The following is a 9,505-nucleotide window of genomic DNA, read 5'->3' as shown; positions in this document are numbered from 1 at the left end:
TGAAATTCAGACATCAGTGCCACTGCTGATACAATGCACTAAATTGTAAGCTCGAGTCCCAAAAGACAGCTCTCTCCTCCAGATCAGCAAAATTACTTACAACTAAAGAGCCACAAGCACTCAAAAGGATGATTTCAATATAGCACCAAATATCCCCAGTTTATAGTCAGGGAGGAGATTCCAGATCTCAGAATGGTGGGCAGACCTGGTAACTCAACACATGTTACGTATTCACTAAAAAACGGAGACACTTTGGATGCAGTTACTTGCCAAAGGTTCCCAAAAGCAACCCATCCCCAAATTGATCAGGATGAAATGTTCCAGAATGTTCTTCCCTGTTCTCTGTTAGGGCACACACATTACCACTTACGTCTTTCCAGTTGGCACCTGCACACACTCCCAAAATGAGAGGCTACATCGTCTCCTGAGTCTCTTTCAGTTCAAAACTTGGGAGTTTACTGGTTCTATAAGACAAAAGCAGCTGCACACCAAAGAGCCTGCTTCTCTCCAGCCTCCCAAATTGTTAGAGTTTATGTTAATTCAGTGGAAACAAAACCCTTTGACAGCCAAACTTGAGACTGGTTTGGGAAATCCACTGTTTAGAAATGGCTTTGCCATACAAATGGAAATTCAGGTTAAAAAAGAAAGAAGAACAAAAGAAAAAAAAAGAGTGGAACCAGTTCCCTGTCGACACAGCTCCCTGCACAGTTGGTTACTTCCTGACAAACACCAGTTTGCTGCTGTGGGGACAATGTCCCACCAGTGTAGCAGCAAGAGGTGTCCAGGTGCCTTCTGTGACCTACTAAACAGTGACAAAAGCATTAGGAGCGCAGAGCCTTCTTCACTCTCAAGGATTATAGCACATGTGCCAAAGGAGTCCTTGCCTCTGTTATCGTTTTCATCTTTGAGCACAGAAAAGAGTCATTTGCTGAATGATCCTTAGTGCCAGGAAATAGATAATGGAACATCTCCAAAAACCTCTGGGTCCCAGAGAGTAGTTTCTGCTTCAAAAAATTCCAATTCAAGTTTCTCATCTTGCTTCTTGTTCAGAAATAGCTCACAGGGGGAAAGGTGTAGGCCATCTCTGCTTCCATAACAAACCACGGTTTGGGTAACAGGACTCGCTTCCCTTCCCAGATTTTGGGAGCATCTGAGGCCTGCTCTTGGAGAATGCAGATGTGATTGGGAGCAGTGTCTCCCCCTGCTGGGCAAAGCACTTCCAGTCCTGGAAACTGCCGCAGGTTGAGGTGGCAACTGTGAAACAAGAGTCTGGCAGTGTGTTCGTGCAGTGTTTTGTTTTCTTTTGTTTTTATTTGTGCTTTCAGTGTTAAAGAAAAAAATTCTATTGGGAGCTTATCTTTGATCTTTCACTTAGAACAAAAGCCACTCATCAGAAAGCTATAGATGAGGTTTGTGGATACCATGGCGGAAAATGAATTCCCATTTGTGGCCTGATCTGTGAGTGGGATTCTGACCACGAATGAGATTTCCACATCTACTGGCCAGGCTCAGGGATTAGCAATTTTTCAGAAGTACCATGCCAAGTTTCCAGCTCCATTCTTCAGGCTTGAGTCTGTGGGTGGCACTGAGTGAGCTTGATTCTCTCCGGGATTAGGGTGAGGGAAGGGGAGGATTATTCTGAATTAGTGGAGGGAGACCAGGGATGACTTTATTTGTGACTTGTGGTTGGACTTAAGAAACTCAAAGGGCGCTTTAGGATCTGCAGTGCTCTCATTTTAAAAATTGGCTGTATAGTTTTCTGTAGCATGGTTCTGTGTGTGTATGGGTGGGGTGTGTGTGAAATAGATATATGTATCTTGCTTTTCAAACATTCTTTCCCAATTGTCCCTAAAATAAGTTCCTTTCCAAAGTTATATTGGCTGAAAGTGTATCAGTATAAATTCAATGATAACAATAAGCTCATCTTTTCAATTGTTAATACTCTTAGGAGAGTTGTGGTGAGTTGGTCTGTCCTCACACTAAATTGTGAATAATGTGATCATGTTGCTTTCCTTCTAACGCCTGGCTTACACACTGTCCAGGAGAGGGAGTGTATGTTGTCAGATGAAGAGGTACTTGGAGCGAGGAATTTCCAGTAGCTGGCAGGCACGTGAGCCTATGAAGATGCAGAAAGGAAGCTCAGAAGAAAGAAGGGCAATGCAGAGATACAGGCTGGAGGCCTCCAAAGATAAACTTCTACTCATGTTGAAAATGTGAACAAAGCTGACCCTGGTTTGGGGAGGGAAGGTGTGTGCTCTCCCAAGGGTTCTTCGACCAAAAAGAAAGGGAGATAAAAGTAGGTGAGAATCTTATAAGCACAGTCAGTTACGGCAACTGCTGATGTGTCAGCTCCTGTTCAAATTTCCCTGGGAAACAGATATTGTGGCAAAAGCTAGTTTTCATGTCACGTTAATTAGTTGCCAGGAATACCTTCAGTTGTTTCCCCAGCACATCCCTGTTTAGTCCATGTCTCTGACATACCGGCTCTCTCAGACGTGAGTGGCCACAGGTAGTTAGTGAAATGACTTCAGCGTATTTAAACGGACGTTTACAAACTTCGCTGGATGTGTGGTTGACATCTGGGGAAACCCACACACATACAAAAACTTTGAGCGACTCTCTTTATAAAGAGGCCGGTGGGTGATTGTGCGCTCCCACTTGGAAGCCACGTGTGCATGCACAGTAATGGTGGCGCCATGCTAATTAAGACTAATGGCCGAAAGAGCCATTGCCGATGATCCAATTAGGCGGATGGAGTTAGAGATTACACAGATAACTCTAAGACATCAATCTAGTTCAATTTTACAAGGCCTATATTTAAAATGAGGTGGTATTTGACTATAATAAAATAGTATAATAAGTCGTTTACTAGGTCTTGCTGTTGTGGAAGCTGAGGGCTACTAACAGCCTTAAAAGTTACCATTTAAGCTGGATTTTTTTGTTTCAAGGACTAATTATGTTGATGGCTTATTACCAAGTTCTTTTTGTTCCTTATGCCTCCTGCTGTCCAGTTGAGACTGTTTTACAGTTCATTAGCCCCTTGACTAGAAGGTAGAATGGAAGAAGGTAAAATTCACATCCTTCTGCCTAGCAGCAGATCTGGTAAACTATTTTGTGGAGAAGATACTGAAACTATTGACGAAAACAGACCTTTGTGTTCCCGTGGATTAAATTTTCCTTTGATTTCCCTGGATTCCTGATGTTGGAGAGAGCTAATAATTAGCTGAACTGATTATTTCTTGGTAGGGTAAAAAGTAAAGTCAGCAGGCTTCTGCTTTATATAACATTAATTTTGTCACATGGAAGGAAAAACACTGATAAACCCAACAAGATAGTGAAGCTTTTAAAAATTACACATGGTTTGTACTGTGGTTATACTTATCAAAATGAGCTTTGCTTAACTCTGTAAACGTTGTCAACAAAGAGTCTGAAATTTCCTAGAGCACATTATATTTAATAATGTCACACTCCAGTGTGACATGGAAAAACATCACCAAGAGATTGCTCTATGGCATAGAAGCCTTCAAACATTTAAGTAGGGAGAGACAAATCACAATGTGTTACTGGTGGAAATTTCCTCATGAGGCTTAGATTATGAGCAGAAGTTTCTCTGCCTCTTGCCATTAAGCATGGATTTGGGGGAGAAAGAGGGGGTAAGAGGATGAAAAAGAGCCAGGCAGGGTGCTGGAGCCTCAGTTCACTTTTTGCTTTTTCGAAGGCACCCCTTCTAGTCACTGCTACACGATCAATTCCTCAGTGTGCTCTTTAGTTTCGTGTCCTGATACAAGAGAACACCAGCTTAAAGCAGGATATACTTTATCCCTCTTGGAAAAAGAAATAACAAATCATTAAGGCCACAGCTCACAGGGGCCCAAGTTTATTGGCAATAAAAGGCAGCTGTGCTGACAACACTACCAATTAATCTGCCAAAAGCAAGCATGTCACTGTTAGAAAACAGAGCTGGAGGCATCCAGGGATCTATATAAAGCGTAGACACCAGTCTTAAACAACAGGGGAGCAATGTGGCACCCACCCTGCAGCAGATGAAGTAAGTTCTGCATTCTTTGTCCAAGAAAACTCCTTACTATGTAGAAAAACCCCCGGCCTGAGTCAGGTATACACCTGGCCTCTTCCCAAGGCACTGGGTCCCTCAAAGGTGCTGGTAGGAACAGAAAAAAAAATTGGGGAGTTAAATTTTTTGAACACCTTGGGCATTTTCAGTTATGTTATTTCACTCAGTCTTCACAATTACACTGCTGAGGAAGTATAAGCATCTTAGTGTCCACAGGTGAGGAAACTGAGGCACAGAGCTTCCCAATTCAGGTGTCCCTGGTTCCCATATCCATTCTTCTCCCATGACAACGTGTATTTACAGATGAAGCATCAAGAAATGCTTGTTCTAGACCTGGCTACCATGAATTCATGGTGTGACTTTGGGTAAGTCTCATAACTTCCCTGAGCCTCAGGTTTGTATCTGAAAAATAAGAGGTTTATTGTTCCAAAACTATATATGCTCTTACCATACGAGCCAGCAACCACACTCCTTGGTATTTACCCAAAGGAATTGAAAACCTGCATCTGTGTCCACACAAAAGCCTGCACACAGATGTTTATATCAGCTTTATTCATAATTGCCAAAACTTGGAAGCAACCAAGTTGCCCTTCAGTAGGTGAATGGGTAAATAAACTGTGGTACCAGCAGATGATGGAATATTATTCACCACTAAAAAGAAATGAGCTACTAAGTCATGAAAAGACATGGAAGGAGCTTAAATGCACATTAAGTGAAAGGAGCCAATGGGAAAAGACTACATACTTTATGATTCCAACCATATGACCTTCTGGAAAAGGCAAAACTATGGAGACAGTAAAAAGATCAGACGTTGCCAGGGGATATGGGGGAGGGAGGGATGAATAGGCAGAGCAGAGGATTTTTAGGGCAGTGGAACTACTGTGTGTGATACCATTATGATGGCTACGGGTCATTATACATTTGTCCAAACCCACAGAATATACAACGCCAAGAATGAACTCTCATGTGAACTATGGACTTTGGGTGATGATGTGTCAATGCAGGTTTGTCAGTTGTAAGACATGTACCATCTGGTGGGGGCCGTTGATAATGGGGGAGGCTGTGCCTGTGGAGGGGTGGGCAGGAAGTACGTGGAAAATCTCTATCTTCCCTTCAATTTTACTGTGAACTTAAAACTACTCTAAAACAAAGTCTTAATTTTAAACAAGTTTAAATGAAAGGATAGAAACTCAAAGGTTTCTTACTGAAGTGCTTCTCCAACTTTAATGAGCATGGGAATCACCTGAGGATCTTGTTAAACTGCAGATTCTGACTCAGTAGGTCTGGGAGAGGCCTGAGGGTCTGCATCTAACAAGCTTCAGGTGATGCTGGTGTAGGAACGGAGGTCATAGAGCATCATCACCCTGGGATTCCAAGATGGCAGCCACCATGTCTTCCGCTCACCGCTGCAGGCTTGCGTTTGGTAGGTGCCTTGCATACTTGGTTTTCAATAATGTTAGAGATGTTGACTCTGCTTAGTAGAGTAAGGGAAGTTTTTAACTTTAGCTGCTCAGTGATTCTGCAGTTCCCTGAAGGCTCCATCCTTCAAGGGCCAAACCAGAACCTGGCCTTCTCCTCCACCCCCACCCCACCCCACCCCATGGCAGAGTCCCTGATAATCCTTTCTCCACAGTGGGCTTTTTCACCCTACCTCTGTCTATCCACAGCTCACTCTGATTGACATGTTCCAGAATGAGACCAACCTTAAAGGACAGCTGGTAAATACCATTAAGAAGCACCTTACTCTTCCAAAGATTTTATTTATTTTTGCAGTTTAAATCACATCCTCCCCATGTACACTGTGACATGTAAAGTTTCTTCCTCCACTCCGACACCCCTCTTTGTTCTGGTAACCAATACAGCACTATATTAGCCGTCTATGATGGCTCCATGCATTTTTTCTTGTGCAGTGGTAGTTACTGCTCTTAGGAATGGTTGCAGAGGCCAGAGGCCAGATTTTCATAATCTCTATGGGGAAACATAGTCATAAACTCAAGACAAAAATATGGCGTGAATTCAAAATTTCTTTTCTTTCTGTCGTTTTTTAAATCCCATTTTAAACCACTTGTTTAGAGTTGGATCTAATTAGAGTACTTCAGAAATAAGGGCTTACTGTGTTGAACCTATAAAGAAGCGGCTACTACTTTTTTAACCTGATCTTTTCTTATAATGCCCCAAAGGACAACATTATGTATTTTGTACCATTGTCAAGGGACAAAGACAGCTCCAAATATTTGACCTAGATAAACAGATTACCATTCATTTCATCTGAAAATATAGGGATAATTAACTTGGACAACCACATAAACAGCAGGGGTCTCCTCCTGAGTGTCTGCCTTCTTAAATCAGCAGATAGCCTCCCAGAGGGCTGCCACAGCAGGGCCATTCAGCTGCCTCTTTTATTGCTCTATTTCCCATTGTTCTAATGAACTGTATGGTATTGTGGAAAGAACTTCTGGGCATTTCAGTCTTCTGGGGTTTATTCCTAAGTCCCAGTCCACTCATGTTTATCCATTTGGTAAGGTTTATAATGGATTTGTTCTCCTGAGTTAAACAAAATTTTTTTTCATCACTGGGCAAAGTTGTGATTTAGTCCGTTATTAGTCATTGAGCCCTTGGAATCAAAGACATCTGGAATCACAGAGTTACAGCGGACCCGAAGGGTCACGTGGTCTAATCCCCTGTCCGATGCCTGATTTCCCTGTAGATTCCCTGCCCGATGGGCTTCACCATAGTTTGTGTTCGAACCTGTTCAGCCACAGGTTATAAGTTAGTCTTTGCAGAGTTTTCATACGAAAGTTCTTCCGAGATTGAGCTGAAATCCATTTCTCTCTAGTTCCCACCCTTTGATATCAATGCAGAGAAAACAGAACAGAATGATTTCTTCTTACACCTGACAGGGCCTCGGGGATTTTAAGTACCAGTTATACTCCCGAGTCGCCTGTCTCTCTTTCCTTTGCCAGTTGTCCTTATGTCAGAGATCAGACTTTTCACCATCCTGGTCACTCTTTGAACAGGCTCCTACTTCACCAACCTTCCTCAGGTTCGTGGCTCAGAACTGGTACTGAGCTCCAGGTTGGAATGGGACTGGCCTTCTGAAACAGTTGTTCTCAACCTTGGCTGCATGTTGGAATCACCTGGATGGTGCCTGCGCCCCACATTTGGAGATGCTGATTTCATTGACCTGGGGTGTGGTCTGAGCACCAAGATGTTTTGTATAAACTTCTGGGGAAATACCAAATGTAGGTTGGGGACGAGTATTCTAAAGTCTTTACCAATCAGAGGCATTGCTGGCCGCCCAGGCTGAGTGTGGAGAAGCGATGAGAATGGGAGAGGGTGTTAGGGTCCAGGAGGGGCTACAGCCTATTGTTGGAATTGGTAGGTCTCTCCGTAAGCTGGAACTCATACTTGTTTCTTGGGTTTTAGATTCTCATCTTGAAGTTTTTTACATTGATACAAAACCAATATAATCATAACTTAAGTTTCACAGCTGAGCTAGCTGAGCTCATGTTTTTGTGTTTCATGTCTTATTTATCGTGTTTCTGGCACATATTTTATTTCACTCTCTGGGATGCTGTGATGAGACATTTGGGGGATTGGGATGTGGGGAGATATACATCTCCCTCCTGAGAGATCACTCCCCTCCATCACGCTACATTATGACACTTGAGCTGTACCAGATCACTAACTCAAGGTGAATTTGCTATGCACTTTAACTCCTAGGTTTTTTTACTTCTAAACCATTACCCCCCATCTTTTTTTGGTAAATGCTTTTTGTTTTTAAATTTAAAAATTCACCTTTAATATTGATAAAGGCTAGGTGGGAGGATATGGCTTAGGTGTGCCACAGCAGTGAGCTTCCCAGTCCTGGACTCCAGAATTAGCTAGACTTTCCTGTGAAGTTACAGGAAGTGCTGGAAAACCACAGACTTCCCATGTGTGGACTGCCGTGTAAAACCTGCAGCATGGAGGCACAGACCAGAAAGTGTGTTCTCTGCAGATGCCTCCAAAGAGGAATTGCATTTTAAAAGGAGAGAAGAGGAAACTACAATACACTGACTTAATATGTGCCACATTCACTGTATTGATTGGCAATGCATGGTCTCCTTTAACCTATACAATAATCCTGTGATGTGCATTTAATTATGCCCATTTTACAGATGATGAAAATGGGGGCTCAGAGGGACTTAAGCACTAATCAGTGTGTCAGGATGAAAGTGAGAGTCATGCCCTTTCCACCACACCATCTTGCTGGAGTAAGGAAGGCCCTACATCCTACTGCATTTCATTGTGTTGGGTTTGCTCCAGAGTTCCAGTCTTTCAGTCATTCTGAATCCTCTTTGTGTCGTGCACTTGCTAGGTTCAGAAAACCTACTCCATTGTGATGAGATGCAGAACTCTTAGAAGACACTCATCCTGTCTTTGAGCAATTTGCTCTGTAAAGTAGTAAGTCAGACAATGTGCTTGTGAAACTAACTGATCCTATATTCTTGACCCTGTGCATGAAAAGTAGAAAGGAAAAGGGATTTTTTCCCTCTGAGTGTGTCTGCATGATTTACATAGGTAGTCCCCAACTTGGAACAGGAAAGGTGATTTGCAAGGCAGATGTTTGATCATTTAAAGATATATTTTGCTCTAGAAATAATATTTTCTCTTCTGGTCATCTGCGTTACCTTTTAAAACTGTGGTATACCATATATGGTGATGAAAATGCTATTCCACCTCCATCATGAGTATACTGCCGATTATTATATTCCTGTCTCCCGCATGTTGGCAAGTAGCTTTTTTCAGATCCCTAGACGATCACAGACCTGGTATGCTTGTTAAATATGCCCAGTAATGAGTTCTTGACATTCATAAATCCAGCAATTATTTTCCTGATGAGAGGTGAAGTGTTTTAATACAATGCAGAACCAAATTTCAGAACTGCAGAACATTTGAGATTTAGATACCCCTTTTTCCTCTGTCAGTTTCACGCCAGACTCATTGACAATTAAGGTTTTTGTTTTTGTTTTGTTTTTGCGGTACGCGGACCTCTCACTGTTGTGGCCTCTCCCGTTGCGGAGCACAGGCTCCGGACGCTCAGGCTCAGCGGCCAGCCGCTCTGCAGTATGTGGGATCTTCCCGGACCGGGGCACGAACCCGTGTCCCCTGCATCGGCAGGCGGACTCTCAACCACTGCACCACCAGGGAAGCCCAACAGTTAAGGTTTTGGAGCAGAATTATGTCTCAGTACGATGGGCTATTTAAAAAATTCCTTCATACGTAAATACCCACTTCTGCGCTTTTCCATGTGTGCTTTGGAATGTGAGAGGTCCCTTCCTGCACTTACCTGCCTTTCTCTGAGGCTGGTTCCACTGGCTTTGACATTTATTAAAGTCTCAACTGCTTCTTCCAGCAACTTTGACATTGGGTGGCTCTTTGGGAAAGGGC

Source organism: Lipotes vexillifer, unplaced genomic scaffold (assembly GCF_000442215.2).
Source record: "Lipotes vexillifer unplaced genomic scaffold, Lipotes_vexillifer_v1.1 scaffold168, whole genome shotgun sequence".
In the NCBI taxonomy this organism is placed as follows: domain Eukaryota; kingdom Metazoa; phylum Chordata; class Mammalia; order Artiodactyla; family Lipotidae; genus Lipotes; species Lipotes vexillifer.
The sequence above is the reverse complement of the archived record's forward strand: the minus strand, read 5'-3'. Positions refer to the sequence as shown.